Raw genomic sequence first — 24,571 nt, 5'->3', positions numbered from 1 at the left:
CATTCATTAAAGTCATTTCACTTACATAATTTACAAATAAAGAAGTGATCATTTGAACTACCAAAATTTCTCCATACTAATTTATTTCTTATTAATTAGAGAGATAATAGATCTTGTTATTACATACCTCCAAACTTATCCAAAATGGCAGACTCTTGAATGGAGCAGATTTTCTGTTCTTTAAATAAAGTTATTGCATAACTTCCTGTCTGGTGGGTCATTTACACCTTCATTAGCAATATTAGCATGATAGTGGGTGTGGACTAAGCGGGAGGTTTTGTGTTCCTAAAAAAAGGTGTTTGACTTAAATAGCAATAGAACATCAACTAATATACCACTCCACAGTGTTTTACCCCTGTTTTATAGCATGAAGAATTTGGGAAAATCTGCTATTTTCAAATTACATTAAAATTAAAATTAAAATGAATACATCTCCCTCTCAAGATGATATGTACGGCTAGTTGAACCACAACATGGACAACGTTATGTACTTAAATAGAGAGTTTTCAATAAAATTAGTGCAGTTTATCTTTGCATTCATCTACAGCTTATCCCTAAACTGAAAATGGACTACTTATATAATGCACAATTTATGTATATACACAAACAGTCTGTGAAAAAGAAAACCACAGATAAAAACACTATATATTTTTAAAAGTCACATAAGCTCAGAAATGGAATGATAAAAAAATGTAGCAAAAGGAAAAACTTATAAAAATAGAACTTGACAGATTGTTTCTTCATTAATGATAAATTAATTCCAACTACCAAAAACCTTTATCAGTGTAAAAAAAAAGTTCAATTCACACAATTCAAAGGGAGCAATACAATTTTTCTTCCTTTATTTTATTCTATTTTACTCCCCAAAATTCCAATTGAATAAATATTCAAATATTCTGGATATGTCACTTTTATTTCAGAAAATTATAATCTTATAAACTATAAATAAATCCATCACAAGACTGAGAAAATTACATATATTCCACCCAAGGGAAGATGTAGATGAACTGAAGTTTTTTGCTAGTGTCTGAAATGATTGATAAGTTCAAATAAGAGTTCTCTGACTTTTCAAAAGAAATACCAAGGAGGTTTAGTGCTGACTTCTAGAACAAGTAAATAATATTTTAAAAACATAATCAATTATATCTCAACTCAAAAGTAAGTACATCTAAACCTAACAATGTTACAATGAAAATGAATTCTGATATGGAGCAATGCATGTAAAATTCTTAGCTGCTTATGGGAAAGAAATAGAAAACTAACACTGGCAACTTTGTATAAAGAGAACCAATATAAAATGTTTTACAGGTGGCATCTTCCTCCAACTAGATTGGCCAAAATTAGTAAAAGTATATCACATTGTTGAAAATGTAACATAGAGATAGGGACCTATTATCATATGTGGTGGAAAGGTATAAAAGCAAAAAAATACTAGTGGAAAATAAAGGTTTGGATAGAAGAGATGGTTAACCAGAAAGTAGAGTTCATACCAGAAACACTCTTACTAGGAATTATTAATGAGAAATACGGTAAGGGAACAATATATTTAATGATACATATAATAATAGCTGCGAGTAGTGTATGTCTAAAACTGGAAGAATGAAGATACCCCTACAGAAAGTGAAATAATAAGGAAAATATTAGTCTGTGCAGAGATGGACAGACTAATTTTAGAAATCAAAGATAAGGGTGAGACAGAGTATTATGAAGTCTGGAGTAAAATGTATCAATGACTAGAGTCAAGGAAAAAGAAAGAAAGGGTTGACGCTTTATAGGAATGAAAGTTAAAGTTTTTAAACCAAAGAGAATGGAATATAATGGACAAATACGAGATGATACGAATGCATGAGTATAAAAGATGGTTGGAAATATATATACCAAAGCCCGGAATGTCACATCACAGCCACCCGCTCAGGATATCACATCACAGAACTCAGGAGGTTACACTACAAAACCTCAGGATGTTGCAATACAGCCAACGACCCAGGAGATTAGAAGCACAAGACCCAGGATGTCAAAACAATAGAACTCAGAAGGTCATCACACAGCCCATTACCCAGCTTATTACAACACAGGAGGCTGATAGACACACAGACAATACCTCAGCCACACATGTTCTTACGAAAAAGCCAGCCAATCTGCAAACATCAACTCCATCAACCAATCAAGAAATGACAACACAGCCAACCTCCCCACCAGTATATATAGGGAGACAGCAGCTCCAATCACACTTTGCTCGCACAAGCACGAAGCCGAAAGCACCAGCCTGAAGATGGTGAATATCGCCAAGATACTCTCAATCTTACACAGGAAAAGACCCGAACATGCCAAGACCTGCATACATGTATCCGTGAAAATCTACGAAAATATGTATGTATGTATGTATGTATGTATGTATGTATGTATGTATGTATGTATGTATGTATGTATGTATGTATGTATGTTATTCAGCTTTGTTCGGGTATTTTCCCATGTCATTATAGTTGTGCTTTTAAAGTTGTAGCAACGTTTCGGCAGAATCTCATCTGCCATCATCAGGCTTCTGTATTGCGTTCGTCTGTGAGTCAGACTTTCACAGCCGTTTCAGTTTTAAATTTGGGGCTAGCCTACTGCTGTGCCAGAATGGTTTTTTCTTCATCCTGATTGGTTGGGAGTCTTGGTCTGTGTTTATTGGTCTTGGAGTTTGCTGTGTTCTGCTTGATTGGTGTTTCTAATATCTTCTGTCTGTTTTGTGGCTTTTTTTGTCTTGATTGGCTGGCAACATTGTGTTTCCTGTATTGGAGGCTTTTAGTGCGGCTTGCCTCCGAGTAAACGGACGGCTATCATTTATTAGGAAGCTGGGTTTCATCTGGGTGCCTGGTTGGGGTGTGTTTGAGCTGGAGGTATCAGTGGGGATCTGTTTGTGCCCAAGTGTTTGCCTGGCTTGTGGTGTGGAGATTTTTTTGTTTGTGAGTGCAGGTTTCCAAATAATTGACAGTCTGGTGGAATCATCTCTTCTATTCATGCTTTCAGATCTTTTTTCAACCTCTATGGCTTCTCTGATAATTCTGTGGCTGGGGTTTTCTATAGTGGCTAGGGTTTTGGTGCCATTGAAGTCGATGCTATGACCTGTTGCTTTCATGTGTTGGACTAGTGAGGAAATGTGTTCCAGCTTTTTTACTGCATTTTTGTGTTCATCCAGGCGGGTACTTATTCTTCTATTGGTCTGTCCAATGTATGTGGCGGGCATGATGCACAGGGACTTCATGCCGTGTTTCTCACAAAATAAGGCCGGGCCTTTTTTTGGATATTTTAAAAAACGGCTAGGCCGTCTTTTCAGGGTGACAATTCCCCCCCTTGCATCCTCGGGTGGGCGGGCAGCGACAGCTTGGATGTTGACCTTGGCGTTGGTGGGGCACTTTGTATCGGGAGACCTTCTGCCACCATTGCTTTCCCTTCTCCCTTGCTGCAGCGGTATTAGAAACAGCGGTGGCATTGGCGCAGCCATGTGTGGCCAGCCAGGGCTCCTCCCTGCAACCAGAGCCCAGCGGAGACACTCGGCTTCAGACGCTCCTGTCGCCGCCTTCCCTTTGCCTTCAAAGGTAAAGCCAATTATTTTAAAAATGACGCCCTACTACAAGAAATCCTCCCCTGCCCGAGAGGGCAGCCCAATTCCACGTGGGGAGGCGAATCTCCTGGGGCCGCAGCACAGGATCGGCCCACCTCGGGAGAAGCACCCAGCCGCCATCCCTGCCTAGTTCCGGGCAAAGCGCGAAGAGCGTCGCCTGGGGCGCGCAGCATAGCTGACAGGCGGGCCCTCCTTCCTGGCAGCAGAGCTCTCACCAAGGCAGCGAGCGCCTCCCCGCCGGACCATCTGCTCATCCCGCCAGGGCTGCGCCAGAGCCGTGCAGGCTGGGCAGAGCCAGGAAAGCGAGCCGCGGATGCGCACCCGCCTGCCAAGCAAAAGAGCCGGGCTGACCTGAGCTTGGCTTCCTTCCCAAGTCCCTCCAGCGTGAACCCGAAGGGGCCACCAGGAAAGGCTGCCCAAGGCAGTGATAGCGTCCACCCGTCCACGGACAGGGAGGCGAGGTGATGGCAGCGCTGCTACCCTGGCTGGTGGAGAGAGCCCGAAGCCACCCATCCGTTCCACCCCTCGCCCAGCCCATCCCCATCCCCACGCATCTCCAAATGCGCCAGCAGCTCCAAACCCTGCAGCGGAACGGGCATCAGGTAGAGGCGCTGACTCGGCGGGGCTCAGCTCAGAGGAGGATGCGGCGCAGGCCGTTGCCTTGCCTCCCTGTCCACAGATGGGTGGACGCTATCACTGCCTCGGGCGGCCTCTCCTGGTGGCCCCTTCGGGGGGAAGGAAGCCAAGCTCAGGTCAGCCCGGCTCTTTTGCTTGGCAGGCGGGCGTGCACCTGCGGCTTGCACGGCTCTGGCGCGGCCCTGGTGGGATGAACGGAGGGTCCAGCGGGGAGATGCTCGCTTCCTTGGCGAGAGCTCCGCCGCCGGGCAGGAGGGCCTACCTGTCAGCTGTGCTGGGTGCCCCAGGCGAAGCTCTTTGCACTCTGCCCGGCGCCAGGCAGGGATGGTGGCTGGGTGCTTCTCCCGGGGTGGGCCGATCCTGCGCTGCGGCCCAGGGAGATTTGCCTCCCCACATGGGGTTGGGCTGCCCTCTCGGGCAGGGGAAGCTTTGTCGTACCGGTAGTAGGGTGTCGTTTTTAAAAGAATTGGCTTTGCCTTTGAAGGCGAAGGGAAGGCGGCGACAGGAGTGCCTGAAGCTGAGTGTCTCCGCCGGGCTCCGGTTGCAGGGAGGAGCCCTGGCTGGCTGCGCATGGCTGTGCCAAATGCCTTATTGCTCTAAACGCCGCGGCAGCAAGGGAGAAGGGAAAGCAACGGTGGAGGAAGGTCTCCTGATACAAAGTGCCCCACCAACGCCAAAGTCAACGCAGGCAGCACCATATCCGGGTATGCAACAAAACTACTTCCTAACGGCAAGCCCCCCGCCATTCCCACCCATTTTGCATGTTTAATATAGGCCTTAATTTGGGGAGGGGCTTAATTTGATTTTATGACGATAAAACATGCTGGGCCTTCGTATTGGTGGAGGCCGTATTGTTGGAGAAACACGGTATATGCCTTGGTTTTCCAGCTCAATTTTATCTTTGGGGTTTTTTAGGATGGCTGCTATTTTTCTGTCTGTTTGAAGGCAGCCTTGATATGATGCCTGTGTAGTATCTTACTGATTTTTCTGTAGTACCTCTTATATAGGGCTCGACATAATTGTATATAAATGTAGACAAATGTAAATAGAAATAATATGCAGCTAGCACTATACTAATAACATAAGGGAAAAAGGAAATTAATTGTTATGTGTATATCTATAGTTATACTATAGCTGGTATGGCCAAAATGATGGCCAAGAAAGTCGCACTGTGTTCAATTGTTTTTAATGTTTATTCAATAAAATTTATATAAATAAAAAAATTCTTAGCTGCTTTATTGTTCTTTTAGTTAAATCAGTATTTTCAAAATAGATTACAATACAGATCTTTTGTAACTTTGTGCATGAATAACTTGACAACCCTTGATCTTATCTTTCATAGTAAACATAGGATTAGACATATGCTGTATGTTGAGTAGTACTTTAATTTTCTAAGATGTTATTGGTTGATACAATGTTGAGCACTTAAGAAAAATTTAGGCACCTAATATCTACCGTTCATTCCCTGATTACATTTTTGGAGGTCTGGGCTTTCATTTTGATATTTAATGAATAAAATGTCTATGCTGCAGGAAATGAAGTAATTAATTGTGAAAAGACATAATTAGCAGTGACTAAGTAAGAGAATTGAAATATAGAATCATCCAGGAATGTACTAATAATAACATGATTTTGTCACTTGCTAAAATACTGTATTAAAATAGGCAGATATTTATCTATATTTTTAAAAGAAGGAAAATCAGTATACACTGTAAGTAAAGATTCTTTTTTAACTAACTAAAATATGAAATTATATAGAAAGTAAATTTAGATATAAACCTGAAAGTAAAATGATTATTATTATTATTCCTGTTAAAAAGAGCTTAAATGTATGCATGGACTGGGATTTGTGTTAAGCAATTAGTCTATATCACACTTCACTTGCCTTTATGCATTTACATATTGTTATATTTTTCATTACATAACAATGTCTCTCACCTTTTATTTGTCTTTGTGTAACTAGCTGTCTAGGTTATCTCATTATTCTGTCTAACAAATAAGCTACTGGCAATCTAAAACAATTGTTTTAAGAAGTAGTAGCACTAAAATGTTCCTATTTCATGTTATTTCTACTATCATATACAGATTTGTTGTTAATTTGTTAGGCTTCTCAGATAAACTAGATAGAAAACACATCTAAATGAGTTAAATCTATTTTATTTTAAACCTACATTAACAGAATCTTGCAAGCATGAAAAAGCAAAACGTTGCCACTTTTAACTGCTTGTTCCATTCAAAAATCCTTTCTAAGTTTCTTTTTCTGACATTTAAACCACTGGGGGCTGCTGCTTCTCTTTTCTAATTGTTTCCTGGACAGTACCCCTTCCCTCCTTTCCCCAAGATCATTCCCATAATCCATTACAAATCACAACATGAATAAAGAGAACTTCCTTTCATGATTTTTGGAAATATTTTATTTTTCTTCACTGATGAAGAAATGGCTAATACAGTGATCTTCCTTTAACAACTATTGTTAATGTTTGGCCCTGGTCTTCTCCTACACAGGTAGGTTCTAGTACTTTTGCTTGACTCACAGTTATGACATCACAGCATCCCACAGTCATGTGGTTATCATTTGCGATATTCTTTGTGGGCTTCGTATAAGCAAAAACAAAAAGGAAATCAGCAGAAGTTTGCAAATGGCAACTGTAGACATCCTTACTTAATGTCCCATGATGATTTGCTTAATGATGACAGCTGAAAGTGCCAGAATTTCTGTCATGTGATGTCACACTTTCCAGTCCCAGTTGTCATCATTAACTGAGGACTACATACAGTATAATGCTTTTGTTATCTATTATCCTAATATTTTTTCATTGTCATAAAACATTTTATAATGGGATATGTGATACTATGTTACTTGCCATACTTAGCCAACTAAAGTTTGTCTAGCAAATTATTTAACAAGTCAGTACCATATTAGTAACAATATTAGTGCTTTTTTGCATGTATGTGTATGTATGTATGTATGTATGTATGTATGTATGTTTCACCAAGAAGAGTTCTCCACTTTCTACTCGCTAGAATACCTTATGCCACCAGACTTGAAATTCTAGAACTAGAAAACCTTTGAATTACGCCATCTTCGGTCTGATTTAAGCATGGTATATAAAATCATACATTGCAATGTCCTACCTGTCAATGAATACTTCAGCTTTCAACTCATACCAACACACAAGAGCACACATAGATACAAACTCAAAGTTAACCGCACCAAACTTGATTGCAGGAAATACGACTTCAGCAATAGAGTGGTCAATGTCTGAATACTCTACCCGACTCCGTAGTTTCTTCCCAAACCCCAAAACTTTAACCTTAGACTGTCTACTATTGACCTCACCCCCTTTCCTAAGAGGTCTGTAGGGGGCGTGCATAAGCGCACCAACGTGCCTACCGTCCCTGTCCTATTGTTTCTTCTTATTTCTTTTATTTTTCTTATATGTACCTATTTCATGTATTCAGTCACAACTATGTATACACTTATACTTATTATCTTGTAAACAATTGGCAAATCAAATAAATAAATAAAAATAAATAAAAGGGTATGTATGTATGTATGTATGTATGTATGTAATGTAATGTTCTTGAAAAGAACAGTGTTCCTGACCTGGGTTAAAGAAGTCAGTTCACTTTTTTGTTGGTCACCGTAGCCACCTTGGCTTTGGTCCGGGACCACCAAACTCATAATTTTAGATCCCAGGGACCACTAACCGGTTCTGTGGGTATGGCCTAATTTGTGGGTGTGGCTTGGTGGTCATGTGCTAGGCATGGCTTGTATGTAAATATTATAAATATTTATATAAATATTGGGTTTTTTTTATAAAAAAGAGCAATTTTTACCCAAAATCAGGCAAAGCAGGCAGGCAGATTGAGTTGCTCACAGAACCACAGATTCATTCAGAGATCTATCTCTCTGCCATTGGCTAGCTCAGTCTGTCACATAAAATTTGCTTGCAAGCAAACTCACAAAATTAACTCACAACACACCATGCATGTAAATATTGATTTTTTTATTTAAAAAAAGACCAACTTTTACCCAAAAGCAGGCAAAGCAGGCAGATTGAGTTGCTCACAGAATCATTCAGTGATCTATCTATCTGCCATCAGCTAGCTCAGTCAATTTGCTTGCCATGAGCCTGCCCTGAATTTGCTTGCAAGCAAACCTTCAGTCCTAAGGGAGGTTCGGCTGTACTGAGCCGAAGATCTAAAGACTAGCTAGAAAGCAAGAAATCCAGCCTTCCCTGCTTCCTAGCTAATCTAAATCTCCCGGCACAGCAGAACAGATGATGGTCGGAAAAAGGAAAAATAGCAATTTAGCAGGCAAGTTTACCCAGTAAGGAGTGAGTGGGTGGGGAGGGTTCCCATGGGCCATGTGGGTGGCACAGCCTTCTGTTTCTGCGCAGCCTGGATTAATTGCTTTGTGGTAGTACTCTGGGGGTGAGATTTATCTGCGGCTCACCAAAATTTTCTCACGACCCACCAGTGGGCCATGGCCCACCAGTTGGCAACTGCCGTTCTAGATCACGACTGTGAAACTTGTGGTGTCACATTGCCGTCATGTGACATTTTGTGACATTTAACCATTCATGGAGCTAAGATGGGCATGGCCTATGCGTGACACATTTGGCCTGCAGGCTGCCAGTTTGACACTTCTGCTCTAGATAAAAATCAGTCATTTTATTAGAACTTGCATTCAGGTATATACAAAACTGAAGTCTTAACTGTATAGAAACTGATTATGATGTATTTATTTATTGAACAATAAAGAAATGGATTAATACTGAGCTTTCCAAAGATATTTTAGTAAAACAAGAATTTGCAGGTAGTATTTTTAAAAATACTTTTAGAAAAGTCTCTAGATAAGATAGCCAAATTGTAGTAGTTAATAAGATTTTACTCTTTAATATTGAGCTGATTCAGTAAGCCAAAATATAGTTTTTTAAAATTTTATGTTGGTGTGATATATTAATCCAGCAATTATTTGTAAATCATGTTTTATTCACTTGGAAGCTTGATTCTTTATAAAATTGGAAAAGTGTTTGGCACTTCATTTCTTGCTGCTGCTGTTGTTATTTCTACAAATTCTTATTTAATGATTAAATAAGATCAGAGTTTTACTCCATTAGCTAAAACAAAAACAAAACACATAATTGTTTAACAATCTCTATTATAGAAAATGGAAATTTAAGCAGTCTCCATGGAATTTTGTTCCGGAGGAATGCATTATAAATGCCTTGTAAGGTGCTCTTTTAATATGTGGAAAAAATTACCACCATTGTACATCTTTTTATATCTTGTTGCTTAGCAACATATCATGGAGTGGGTATTACAAGGTGTCTGCTTTCTTATTAGAAATGTGTATGTTGCTCTTTAATCCTATTAAATTAGCACTGTTGTTTATATTTTTCTGGCTCTTTTTGTATTTATTGATTGAGGTTTCAGCTACTAAATTTAGAAGAGATCTTTCAGATTTTTATGGATTTGATCTTGCATTTGTTATTTAGCCTGTGTGTTTTTAAGTTAGTTCCTTATTTGCAAGTTAATCACTCTTGTTTTTACACAGGGATTTAAATAGTTATGTCCGGGGTGGGATTCAAATTTTTTAACAACTGGTTCTGTGGGCGTGGCTTAGTTGGTGGGCATGGCTTGGTGGTCATGTGACTGGCTGAGCATGGCCAACTCAACATCAGTCACATCGAGGCACGCTTCTCCTTGCCTGGCCTCTCGTGACTGTGGGGATGCTGCAACAGTCATAAGTGTGAAAAAGGGTCATAAGTCACTTTTTTCAGTGTCATTGTAACTTTGAATGGTCACTCCACTCAAGTAAAGTACCAGCAAAGGAGGGGAAAAAAACTCCAGAGAAGTTCCTGAGACAGGAAGTCTAGTCCTGCCAAGAATGTAATAAGGGTTAATGGAGAGGCAGTTTCTGTAAGCAACACCAGAATGTTTCCTTCCTGCCTTCCTTACAGGATTAGGCCAGTAATTTCTTCTAACAACCAGTTCTCTGAACTGCTTACAATGTTAACAACTAGTTCTAGCGAATAGGTGCGAACCTGTAGAATCCCATCCCGGTTATGTCCACAATCATAAAGATAATTGGAACAATTATTTATTTATTTTATCTCATGATATAATATGTCAAAGCTCCTCCTACCTTTGGTCCCAGGGAGTTTAAGTAGAAGAAATTATCCATTCATTTTATTTTGTGAACACTTGAAGAAGCATTAAAAGTTGCATTGTGCCTCCATGGATCAGAAATTATAGAAAAATAATGGGGGGGAGATAAAAATAGCTGTATGCAATAGAAAAAGAGAATCTTCAAAAAGCTGAATAACCTTGATAATCTTGGATAAACTTAAAAGAGTCACTAAGCAGAGAGGAAATCTGAATGCATAAACCTATTTTGCAGTGTACAGATTTTTGGGGGAAGGATAGGTGCAATAGCAAAACAAACCAAAACAAAAACATCCTAGTATTTCTAACATTGTAGATCAGGGGTGTCAAACTCAAGGCCAGTGGGCCGTACATGGAGAACTGCTGGAGGCCATCTTAGATGTTTAGATCTGGCCCGTGGGGCCACCCTGAAAACAGTGAAGGACCAGCCTTTGTGGCTCTGCCAGCGAAAACGGACTCAGGAGGCTTGTGCCCTGCCCTCCCATGCTCTATTTTCAGCTGCAATGGCCTCCTGCAGCCCTCCACCTGCGGCCCCTCAGATCCATTTTCACTGGCAGACAGCTCCATGCCCACTGCCCCCCCTCCACCCCCACCCAGGTGTGTCCAGATTGACACACCATCCTGCTCTTTCTTTTTAAAAAATTGGTTTTGGAATTTTTTTAAAAAAATTTCCCCTTCATGGGCCCTCTTTGAGCTCCTGTTCTGACCAAGGCTTCCTGAGACAACAACAAACGCATGTTAAATCCCAAACCCTTTTATTTTAGTTCAACAGCTGTGAATTATCGTCATTCGCAGCCCGTAATGAGACTCAACCAGTTATAAATAGTCCCATGGAAATTTTCCAAAGTTCTTCAGGAGAAGTATGATAAGAACTCACCTTTATCTTTCTTGAAGTGCTGCCAACAACTAAAGTACCAATTAGTCTTTCAAAATCAAATGTAGCACAAATTCACCATAGAGCTTTCAGGTTCCAAACCAACCAGAGCGAACAACGTTGCTTCCTGTCCTTTGAACTTCCTTTATATCTTATGGGAGGGGCAATCACCTCCAAGTCTTACTCCTGAGTCACCCCTTTTGTCTTAACTGCTCTTGCCTTCTGGCAGCTCTGCACACAGGCACACTGGGAACAGGCTCCCCTTGTTCCTCTACCTCGCTGCTGTCAGATTTTGGAGGCTCCAGAGTCAGCACATAACTCCCAGATGGCCCTGGCCCCATCTCTGTATTGGATGCAAGACAAACATCCGAGTCCTCCCCAGACTCCCGGACTTGCCCATGTTCTTCCCCACTGTCCGAATCTGCTGCCGCCTTCGCAGGCTGCCGTCGGACCACAACAGCTCTATGGGCCCTGGAACAATGTACTGGCTGAACCCCCTCTCCTCAGGCCTGCTTACAAGGTCCCTTCCAATTTTGTTAATCTGTGGTAAATGTGCTTCCCTAAAAGACATCTATAATCACTTTTGAAAGACTGAACATGTAAGTCACAGCATGTTTAATACAACTACCATGTTTTTCATAAAATAAGGCCGGGTCTTACATTTTTTTGAGCCCCGAAAAAATGGCTAGGCCGTCTTTTGGGGGGTGACTTAATTCCCCCCCTTGCATCCTCATCTAGAGCGCCCCACGGGCAGCCTCACTACCAGCAGCTCCTAATGGGTGATCATGGCAGAGCACAGAGAGCTCCCTACTCCCGCCAAATACCTTTGCTGCAGACCTGAGACCTTCGGCTCCCGCCGCTGTTGCTTTCCCTTCTGCCCATGCTGCCACCGCGTTTGGAGCTGCCGCTTCTGCGTTTGGAGCTGCCGCTGCGTTTGGAGCGCTGCCACCATTTGGAGCAGTGGCGGTGCTCCAAACATGGAAACGGCAGCTCCAAATGCAGTGGTGGTGCTCCAAACGCAGTAGCAGCTCCAAATGCGGAAGCGGCAGCTCCAAACGGCGGTGCTGCAAATGTAGAAGTGGCAGCTCCAAACGTGGCGGCGGTATGGGCAGAAGGGAAATCAACAGCGGCAAGCACTGAAGGTCTCGGGTCTGCAGCAAACGTGCTTGGCAGGAGTAGGGAGCCCTCCATGCTCTGCCATGATCACCCATTAGGAGCAGCTGGTGGCAAGGCATGGCTACCCATGGGGCACTCCTAATGGCAAGTCCCCCCGCCCTTCCCCCCATTTTGTATGTTTTAAAATAGGCCTAAATTTGGGGGGAGGGGCTTAATTTTGTTTTATGCCTAGAAAACATGCTGGGTCTTCCTATTGGGGGAGGCCATATTGTTGGAGAAACACAGTAATATTAAGAATTTAATATTTATCTTTTTCAAATTATTTCAATTTAAGTCAGGGGTGGGATTCAACTGGTGTTACTACCAGTTCAGTGACTACGTTTTGCTGCACGTGTGTGTAAAACAACCTTAGGCTGTGCTGCCCAGAGAGCTGAAAAGCGCTGGGTGCAGGTGCACAGCATTTGAAAAGCCTCTTTTTCCCTGCTTTTTCAACCTCAGCTTTGCCACGCAAAGCAGCTGAGGTTGAAAAAGTCAGAAATAAAGGACATGTAAGAGCCCAGACAGGTGGGTGGGCCAAACAGCAGCAAACACAGAACCGGTTTGATGTCTCCTGCTATTCAGAGCTACCAGCTCTATAGAACCAGGCAGAACCGGTAGCATCCCACCCCTGATTTTAGTCCATATTCCTAGGAAACATTCTACAGAAACCTTAGTGCTATTACAGCTGTGGTTCTAAAAGGAAAACAGAGAGATGAAATTATTATCATTTGAATATATTTTCCTGCCTAAATATGTTAATAACTGCTTTCTAGAAAATTCAGTCAAGTCTCTTCTTGAAAGCTTCCAGTGATGAAGCTCCCACAACTTCCAAAGGCAAGCTGTTCCATTGGTTGATTGTTCTCACTGTTAGAACATTTTTCCTTATTTCTAGGTTGAATCTCTTCTTGATCAGTTTCCATCCATTATTCCTTGTCTGACCTTCGGATGCTTTGGAAAATAGCTTGACCCACTACTCTCTGTGGTAGCCCCTCAAATATTGGAATACTGCTATCATGTCTCCCCTGGTCCTTCTTTTCACTAGACTAGCCATGTCAAGTACTTGCAACGTTCATTGTATGTTATAGCCTCCAGTCCCCTAACCATCTTGGTTGCTCTTATCTGCACTTTTTCTAGAGTCTCAACATCTTTTTTATAATGTGGTGAGTGGTAACTTAAATTGGATGCAGTATTCTAGGTGTGGTCTTAATAAGGCTTTATAGAGTAATATTAGTACTTCTCCTGAACTTGATTGCATTCCTCTGTTAATGCGATTTAGGATTGCATTAGCTTTTTTGACTGCTGCCTCACGCTGTTGGCTTATATTTAATTGGTTGTCCACTAAGACTCCAAGATCCCTCTCAAAGATATTGCTATTAAGCCTGGTTTCACTCAGTCTATGTGTGTAGTTTTGGTTTTTCTTGCCTAAGGGTAAGACTTTACTTTTCTATACATTGAATTTAGATAGGACCCAGTGTTCAAGTCTGTCAAGATCCATTTGGATCTTGAGCCTATCATCTAGGATGTTGGCTACTCCTGCCAACTTAGTGTAATCCACAAATTTGATAAGTTCTCTTTCTATTACTTCATCTAAGTTGTTTATGAAGATGTTGAAGAGTACTGGGGCTAAGATGGAACCTTGTGGTACCCCACTGCTTACTTCCCTCCATGTAGACTTAGACCCATTAAGGACTAATCGCTGAATTCAGTTTGTCAGCCTGTTACAAATCCATCTGGTGGTGATGTTGTCTATTTCACTTTTTTCTAGCTTACTAAGAAGTAGGTTGTGGTCTACTTCATTGAATGTCTTTCTGAAATCTAAATATATTATGTCCACAGTATTTCTATGGTCCACAAATTAAGTCACTGTGTTGAAGAATGAAATAAGATTGGTTTGGCATGATCTATTTTTAACAAACACATGTTGACTTCTAATTATTATTTTACTCATTTCTAGATTTTGGCAGATCTGCTTTTTAATTATCTTTTCCAGTATCTTCTTGGGTATTGATGTTAGGCTGATTGGTCTGTAGTTTCCTGGGTCTGTTTTTTTTCCCTTTTTTGAAGATGGGAACCACATCAACTATTTTTCAGTCCTCTGGTAGTTCTCTGGTGCTCCAGGATATATACATGTCGTAGAACAACCTGTTTCTGGCATAAAACAGAAAAAAAATGAACATAAGGTCTACAGTTTTGATGATTAAATAGGATATAGTGTCCCAATATGATTTTAGAGAAAGAGGTAAACCTTATAATTGTGCCATTAAGTTTCCTAACAGAAAGATAGTATGCACATAATTTCTGCAATACAGTCTGTTACATTTTGCAAAACCCAAAAAAGAATATGTGAATGAAAGTGTTTTTCTATACATTAACATCTCAGGATGACTTGTCATCTTGCATAATTGATATCAAGTCACTGGAAGTAGAAAAATTCATGAAGCCACTTTTGATTGTGAACTTTAATTTTGGTTTTCTTTTTCTTTCTGCATCATTGACATTCCTCTCTCTGTATATATTTTTCCTTTTCTCATGCTGACAAAATTGATCAAAGGACTTTATTGTAATAGCAGGAGAAAATAATTTTAGGTTTTTCATGTTAGTGTTGGAATTCTCTACAGATGCTTCAATAAACTATTCAGTTGACCTCTTAATACATCAAAAATGTTCTGTTTTCCTTGTAAGTACTTTAAATCCCTGGAAAAATTAAACCTCTTTCTAAAGACTGTAACATCTCTATGAAGTTTAAATGTTGCTGTATCAAAGCTATCATAACATAAAGCTAAAAGCAAAGAATAAGGGATAAATCTGAACTGTTTACTTTAAAAGTCTACCATAGCTTTTTATCTACTTTAATTAGTAAAGAACATCTATAACCAGATGTGATATGTTTGAAATGTATGATTTCAGTATTGGCAGTTCTATTATTTTGTAAAATTATGCTAATTGGGTTAATTTCATATTGTTATTTTGAATGTTACTAATCCTCAAAAATCTTCATGTCATTGATGGATAATATTTTTATGGGAATGAAATGGAGGCTCTTTTGATGATACATAGTCCACATCTGCATAATGATATGGATGTGCTAGTCCATATCATTATACATTGGCATTGTATGGTGGCATCATAGCATCCATGGGAATCAGCTCAGCTGATGCTCTGATTTTCTTTTAGATAGAATACCATTCCCAATGTTAATCATATTTGAAATAATCCCTGATTGTAACAGTCTTTCCACACAGGAAATTTCCCAAACAGTCCAGGCTATACATCTGTATTTCTTTTACAAACATTTTGCAAGGGATTGGATGTGTGAGGATGCATTGACATAACGGTGTGGGGAGGAGCTGCAAAAGTACATGTGCTGCAGGCACAACATATCTGTTAGCTTAGTGGGGAAGGGAAATCGAATGAGAAATAGAACTGAGCTTGAATTCTAGTCTAGAAAAATGTGATGGTTCTATCTACGTTTTAAAGAGAGTAACAATGCGTTCAGATGGAAAAGAGAAGATCTGAGTCCTCACTAAAACCAGTTTGAAAAGACTGGAATAGACAAACACATGTTAGCTGGGTTTCTGAAAATGATTAAGCTTATGTAATATTAAAGGAGTCCCGGGAGCTTTATAGCTCAGTAGAAAGGCATGGGTGTGAGCTAAGAAATCCCTGATTATCATTTCCTGAAGAAAGAAGTGGAAGGAAACCAATTATGGAGCACTGCCTAAACGACAATCACAGTGATTGGTTTGGAAGCCCTACTCAAGTAATTATGTGACTTGTTATATTCGAGGATACAGATAGTTCTCGACTTATGATCACCATTGAGCCTGGAATTTAGATTGTCATTGCAGTTGTTAATATAGTAATGTACTAGTTTTCACAGCTGCTTTTCCTTTCTGTTACTGGTGGTGGGAGATAAGAGTTCAATCTTCTCAGCAGAAGGACATTGTATGGTAGTTGTTTGTTGACACAGGTTTAGATGACATCAGTCTGCTGTTGCTACTCAACTTTGCATCTCAACACAAATCAACAGGTGATGCCATCAAAGTATTTTTGAGGTGCTTGTAGGCTTTTATGTTTGGATGGGAAAGAATAGTTTGAACTTTAATCTCTGCAAAAGAGGATGACTGGTCTGCTTGTCCCTCACTGAACTGGATTGTAACTTCGGAATTTTGGACTTGCAGTTCCTGTTCAAAAACCAGGTAGCAGCTTTTGCCTTTTCACAGCTCTGTCTGTGTGCCATTTATGATCCCTGGCATGGTTACTGGCTGGCTTCCAGGTGATATTCAAGAAACTGTCACCTTTAAAGTCTTCAGGACTTGTATATCTGTAAAATCTCCTTGTGCCTGCTTGATGAGACCAAACAGGGGAGTCCCTCTCCATATTCCCTCATTCATGTATTGCAATCTGCAGGGGGCGCAGCAGCAATACATGAAGTTTTATGAATTTAGACAGTGTATTTTCTTTTTCTTTGAACCTTAATTACAGAGGAGGAATTGTGAATGAATGAATGAATGAATGAATGAATGAATGAATGAATGAATGAATGAATGAATATGACTTCTGTCCCTTTCTTGCTGCCCCACATCTGAAACTGGTAGACTGTACAGGTGAAACTCAAAAAATTAGAATAACATGCAAAAGTTCATTTATTTCAGGAATGCAACATAAAAGGTGAACCTAATATATGAGATAGACTCATTACATGCAAAGCAAGATAGTTCAAGCCGTGATGTGTTATAATTGTGATGAGTATGGTTTACAGCTCATGAAAACCCCAAATCCACAATCTCAGAAAATTAGAATATTATGAAAAGGTTCAATATTCTAGTCTCAAAGTGTCCCACTCTAATCAGCTAATTAAGCCATAACACCTGCAAAGGGTTCCTGAGCCTTTAAATGGTCTCTCAGTTTGGTTCAGTAGGAATCACAATCACGGGAAAGACTGCTGACCTGACAGTTGTGCAGAAAACCATCATTGACACCCTCCATAAGGAGGGAAAGCCTCAAAAGGTAATTGCAAAAGAAGTTGGATGTTCCCAAAGTGCTGTATCAAAGCACATTAATAGAAAGTGTTATATATTTGCATACTCACCTATGATGGGTTGGTCCATGGCGGCAGGAGATTTGAAGAGCTGTCATTGGCCACGAGCCGCGAGCAGCCAGCTATAAAAAGGGCTGCTGCGGTTTCTCCGTGTTCAGATTCTAGAAAGAAATAAAGCAAGAAAAAGATCAACTGGGTCTTGAGTCTCCTTTCCCGCAACGCAACACTGGCAACGAAGGTGGGATACTGAGACAAAGGAGCCCAGTTGAGCACATGGCAATGAGGACCGAGTGAGACAAAATGGCCGGGAGCAACTCGCCACCCGCACCATTCAACCCGACAACTGAGGACTGGGAATCATATATCGACCGATTCCTCATGTTCCTAGAAGGGAGTGACCTCCACAAAATATCCAAGAATAGAAAGAGAGCTGTTTTCCTCACCCATTGCGGTCCCACAGTATTCAAAATGGCAAAGGCATTAGCTGCACCCACCGATGTAAAGACGATGTCATGGATGGACCTAGAGAAATTACTGCAAGCCCACTACACACCAACTGTTTCATGCCTCATCAAAAGACACGAGTTTTATCTGCGTGATCAAAAGGAAGACGAGAGTATTGGAGATTTTGTTGCAGCCCTAAGAGACATTGGCGGAGCGTGCGAATTTCTAAACATGGATGAGGCCATGAGGGACTGTGTGGTCCTCGGATTAAAAGACCGTACACTACAGGGTCGATTACTAACAAGACCTAAGATAACACTGAAAGAGGTGATAGAAGAAGCCACCGCAGCTGAAGCCACACAGAAATCGGCAGCCACAATGCAACAAATGAATAAAATACCAAAGGAAACCAAAAAAGCCACTGATCAAACGCACAATAAGACACCAGAGGAAACTCAAAAACTCACCACCACAATACACCACGAGGACATTGAATTCCTATCGGAAGAGGAAGAAGAAGAGGTAAATGAACTCTGGTCGGAAAAGGTAGAAGGGAGTGAAATGAAAGAAGGTCAGAATTTCGTTGTGCCGGGAGTGGGGGAAACCATCCACGTTCTGAATGCCGTTTCTTCTATGCTATTTTCAGATATTGTGAACGGTGGGGACACATAGCTATGGCATGCCGAACAAGAAATAACTATGGCCCTAGACAAAGATGGAACACCCCCCCCAAGAGACGGAAAGGCAAATAGGGAGCCGTTGGAGTAAAGAGAACAGAAACAGGCGAGGAAAAGAAGCAAACAGAAAAGAGGAAACACATCAAATAATAACCATTGGGCACTCAAACTCAACCAATGCGAAAAAGGTACATGTACAAGTCACCATAGAAGGCCAGCCATGCAAGATGGAGGTGGACTCAGGCTCATATTTATCAATGGTATCATGGAATACCCTAAAAGGACTAATACCTGGTATACTTGAGAGAACTCGAAGTACAAAAGCTCACACTAAAGGACTACCAGGGAAACAGAATTCCTGTAGTAGGTACCGGACACTTCAAAGTTCAATTCAAAAAACACACTAAAGTCCTCCCATTAACAATAGTCGACCAGGATCGACCCAGCCTATTGGGACTTGAATGGTTTGCACCATTAGGAATCGAAGTAACCGGAATAAACAGCATTACTGAGGCAGACTGGGAAGAGGACCTGATGAAAGAATTCCAGGACATCTTCAACGGAGAACTGGGCAAGTACCGGGGGTCCCCTATCTCATTTAATTTAAATGCAAATATAGCCCCTATAAGACTAAAGGCGAGAGAGTCCCTTTTGCGTTAAAACCAAAAAATGATGAACAATTAGATAAACTTATCGCACAGGGGGTCTTAGAACTAATGGACCACGCAAGGTGGGAAACCCCAATTGTTACCCCTATTAAACCAGATGGGTCAGTACATATCTGTGGGGACTACAAAGCAACCCTTAACCACGCGCTACAGCAAAGCGCATACCCAGTTCCGGTAGTACAGCACCTATTACATTCTATAGGGGGAGGTAAAATCTTCGCAAAATTGGACCTTGCGCAAGTGTACCAACAATTACCAGTTGACCCAGAAACAGTGGAAGCACAAACAATTGTGACACACAGGGGGACATTCAAATGCAACAGACTTCAATTCGGTGTTAGCTCGGCCGCAGGGGTATTCCAGAGTCTAATGGAAAGCCTATTGCAAGGAATAAAGGGGTTGGTACCATACTTTGATGATGTATTAGTATCAGCAAGGACAAAAAACAACTGGAAGACCGCCTAAGGGAGGTCTTTAAAAAGTTTAAAGAGACGGGACTTAAAGTAAAAAAAGAGAAGTGCCAATTAGCCACCCACAAAGTCAAGTTTCTGGGATACCTTATAGACAAGGAAGGGATCCAACCCACTGAAAAAAAAATCAGAGCAATAAAGGAAGCTCCCAGACCCCAAAATAAAACAGACTTGCAAGCCTTCTTGGGACTTATTAATTTTTACAATGTATTCTTGCCACAGAAAGCAACGATAGTGGAACCACTACACAGGTTGCTTGACAAGAAAGCTACCTGGACCTGGGGGCAACGAGAAGAAATAGCTTTCCAGGAAATAAAAAACTTACTTACATCAGACTGTGTGCTAATACAATACAGCGAGACCCTTCCATTAACACTAACATGCGACGCATCACCATTCGGAATTGGTGCCATACTCAGCCATGTATTACCCGATGGAAGAGAAGCACCTATCACATTCTATTCAAAAACTCTATCTAAACCGGAGTGGAATTACAGCCAACTTGACAGAGAAGCATTGGCCGCAATAACAGGAATAAAACGCTTCCACAAGTATATCTATGGCAGACATTTTTCACTTGTCACAGACCATAAACCTCTCCGAGGAATCCTCGCAGGAAACAAAGCTACACCTAACATACTGTCTCCGCGAATGATGAGGTGGTCTGAATTCCTAGCTGCCTATAACTACAACTTGATCTATCGACCAGGAAAGAACATAACACACACTGACTCCCTGAGCCGTTCCTCCCTACCCGACTTAGAAGATGATCCTGCATCAACCACATCAACCCTTCAAATTGAGACGTTGGCAAACCTACCCATAACAGCAACAGACATTGCGATGGAAACTGCAAGAGACAGAAACCTGGCGCGGATTTTAAATTGGGCAGGTAAAGGGTGGCCAGAAACTGCTAGCGATAACATGCAAAAGTTCATTTATTTCAGGAATGCAACATAAAAGGTGAACCTAATATATGAGATAGACTCATTACATGCAAAGCAAGATAGTTCAAGCCGTGATGTGTCATAATTGTGATGAGTATGGTTTACAGCTCATGAAAACCCCAAATCCACAATCTCAGAAAATTAGAATATTGTGAAAAGGTTCAATATTCTAGTCTCAAAGTGTCCCACTCTAATCAGCTAATTAAGCCATAACACCTGCAAAGGGTTCCTGAGCCTTTAAATGGTCTCTCAGTCTGGTTCAGTAGCAATCACAATCATGGGAAAGACTGCTGACCTGACAGTTGTGCAGAAAACCATCATTGACACCCTTCATAAGGAGGAAAGCCTCAAAAGGTAATTGCAAAAGAAGTTGGATGTTCCCAAAGTGCTGTATCAAAGCACATTAATAGAAAGTTATATATTTGCATACTCACCTATGATGGGTTGGTCCATGGCGGCAGGAGATTTGAGGAGCTGTCATTGGCCATGAGCCGCGAGCAGCCGGCTATAAAAAGGGCTGCTGTGGTTTCTCTATGTTCAGATTCTAGAAAGAAATAAAGCAAGAAAAGGTCAACTCGGTCTTGAGTCTCCTTTCCCGCGATGCAACACTGGCGATGAAGGTGGGATACTGAGACAAAGGAGCCCAGTTGAGCACAATGAGGACCGAGTGAGACAAAATGGCCGGGAACAACTTGCCACCCGCACCATTCAACCCGACAACCAAGGACTGGGAATCATATATCGACCGATTCCTCATGTTCCTAGAAGGGAGTGACCTCCACGAAATATCTGAGAATAGAAAGAGAGCTGTTTTCCTCACCCATTGCGGTCCCACAGTATTCAAAATGGCAAAGGCATTAGCGGCACCCACCGATGTAAAGACGATGTCATGGATGGACCTAGAGAAATTACTGCAAGCCCACTACACACCAACTGTTTCATGCCTCATCAAAAGACACGAGTTTTATCTGCGTGATCAAAAGGAAGACGAGAGTATTGGAGATTTTGTTGCAGCCCTAAGAGACATTGGCGGAGCATGCGAATTTCTAAACATGGATGAGGCCATGAGGACTGTGTGGTCCTCGGATTAAAAGACCGTACACTACAGGGTCGATTACTAACAAGACCTAAGATAACACTGAAAGAGGTGATAGAAGAAGCCACCGCAGCTGAAGCCACACAGAAATCGGCAGCCACAATGCAACAAATGAATAAAATACCAAAGGAAACCAAAAAAGCCACTGATCAAACGCACAATAAGACACCAGAGGAAACTCAAAAACTCACCACCACAATACACCACGAGGACATTGAATTCCTATCGGAAGAGGAAGAAGAAGAGGTAAATGAACTCTGGTCGGAAAAGGTAGAAGGGAGTGAAATGAAAGAAGGTCAGAATTTCGTTGTGCCGGGAGTGGGGGAAACCATCCACGTTCTGAATGCCGTTTCTTCTATGCTATTTTCAGATATTGTGAACGGTGGGGACACATAGCTATGGCATGCCGAACAAGAAATAACTATGGCCCTAGACAAAGATGGAACCCCCGAGAGACGGAAAGGCAAATAGGGAGCCATTGGAGTAAAGAGAACAGAAACAGGCGAGGAAAAGAAGCAAACAGAAAAGAGGAAATACATCAAATAATAACCATTGGGCACTCAAACTCAACCAATGCGAAAAAGGTACATGTACAAGTCACCATAGAAGGCCAGCCATGCAAGATGGAGGTGGACTCAGGCTCATATTTATCAATGGTATCATGGAATACCCTAAAAGGACTAATACCTGGTATACTTGAGAGAACTCGAAGTACAAAAGCTCACACTAAAGGACTACCAGGGAAACAGAATTCCTGTAGTAGGTACCGGACACTTCAAAGTTCAATTCAAAAAACACACTAAAGTCTTCCCATTAACAATAGTCGACCAGGATCGACCCAGCCTATTGGGACTTGAATGGTTTGCACCATTAGGAATCGAAGTAACCGGAATAAACAGCATTACTGAGGCAGACTGGGAAGAGGACCTGATGAAAGAATTCCAGGACATCTTCAACGGAGAACTGGGCAAGTACCGGGGTCCCCTATCTCATTTAATTTAAATGCAAATATAGCCCCTATAAGACTAAAGGCGAGAGAGTCCCTTTTGCGTTAAAACCAAAAATGATGAACAATTAGATAAACTTATCGCACAGGGGGTCTTAGAACCAATAGACCACGCAAGGTGGGAAACCCCAATTGTTACCCCTATTAAACCAGATGGGTCAGTACATATCTGTGGGGACTACAAAGCAACCCTTAACCACGCGCTACAGCAGCGCATACCCAGTTCCGGTAGTACAGCACCTATTACATTCTATAGGGGAGGTAAAATCTTCGCAAAATTGGACCTTGTGCAAGCGTACCAACAATTACCAGTTGACCCAGAAACAGTGGAAGCACAAACAATTGTGACACACAGGGGGACATTCAAATGCAACAGACTTCAATTCGGTGTTAGCTCGGCCGCAGGGGTATTCCAGAGTCTAATGGAAAGCCTATTGCAAGGAATAAAGGGGTGGTACCATACTTTGACGATGTATTAGTATCAGGAAGGACAAAAACAACTGGAAGACCGCCTAAGGGAGGTCTTTAAAAAGTTTAAAGAGACGGGACTTAAAGTAAAAAAGAGAAGTGCCAATTAGCCACCCACAAAGTCAAGTTTCTGGGATACCTTATAGACAAGGAAGGGATCCAACCCACTAAAAAAAATCAGAGCAATAAAGGAAGCTCCCAGACCCCAAAATAAAACAGACTTGCAAGCCTTCTTGGGACTTATTAATTTTTACAATGTATTCTTGCCACAGAAAGCAACGATAGTGGAACCACTACACAGGTTGCTTGACCAGAAAGCTACCTGGACCTGGGGGCAACGAGAAGAAATAGCTTTCCAGGAAATAAAAAACTTACTTACATCAGACTGTGTGCTAATACAATACAGCGAGACCCTTCCAATAACACTAACATGCGACGCATCACCATTCGGAATTGGTGCCATACTCAGCCATGTATTACCCGATGGAAGAGAAGCACCTATCACATTCTATTCAAAAACTCTATCTAAACCGGAGTGGAATTACAGCCAACTTGACAGAGAAGCATTGGCCGCAATAACAGGAATAAAACGCTTCCACAAGTATATCTATGGCAGACATTTTTCACTTGTCACAGACCATAAACCTCTCCGAGGAATCCTCACAGGAAACAAAGCTACACCTAACATGTCACCGCGAATGACGAGGTGGTCTGAATTCCTAGCTGCCTATAACTACAACTTGATCTATCGACCAGGAAAGAACATAACACACACTGACTCCCTGAGCCGTTCCTCCCTACCCGACTTAGAAGATGATCCTGCACTAACCACAACAACCCTTCAAATCGAGACGTTGGCAAACCTACCCATAACAGCAACAGACATTGCGATGGAAACCGCGAGAGACAGAAACCTGGCACAGATTTTAAATTGGGCAGGTAAAGGGTGGCCAGAAACTGCTAGCGATGAAACTGTTAAACCATTTCGGAATAGACAAACGGAATTATCAATCTTAAAGGGATGTATGCTATGGGGGGAATAGGGTGGTCATACCGAACATATTAAGGAAACGAATACTTGAATTATTACATGAGGGTCACCCGGGTATTGTCAGAATGAAATCCCTGGCTAGGAGTTATGTATGGTGGCCAGGGATGGATAAAGACATAGGAGACTGGGTAGCAACTTGCAAACGATGCCAGGAATCTAGACCTACATCCCCTTCTGCACCTAAACACGAATGGGAAACACCTAGGGGACCATGGTCTAGAATACACATTGATTTTGCAAGACCAACTAAAAGACAC

General features: G+C 41.5%; 1 protein-coding gene across 7 annotated transcripts in view; it reads left to right on the top strand.

Annotated features, from left to right (window-relative positions):
* The window catches only part of AFF3 (ALF transcription elongation factor 3), a 237,642-nt gene that overhangs the window by 98,256 nt on the left and 114,815 nt on the right, over positions 1-24,571 (top strand). The gene's annotated exons all lie outside the window — the stretch shown is intronic.

This window comes from Notechis scutatus, chromosome 5 (genome assembly GCF_049901735.1).
Source record: "Notechis scutatus isolate UNSWTSFEM ecotype Mainland chromosome 5, rNotScu1.2, whole genome shotgun sequence".
In the NCBI taxonomy this organism is placed as follows: Eukaryota; Metazoa; Chordata; class Lepidosauria; order Squamata; family Elapidae; genus Notechis; species Notechis scutatus.
The sequence above is the reverse complement of the archived record's forward strand: the minus strand, read 5'-3'. Positions and strand labels throughout refer to the sequence as shown.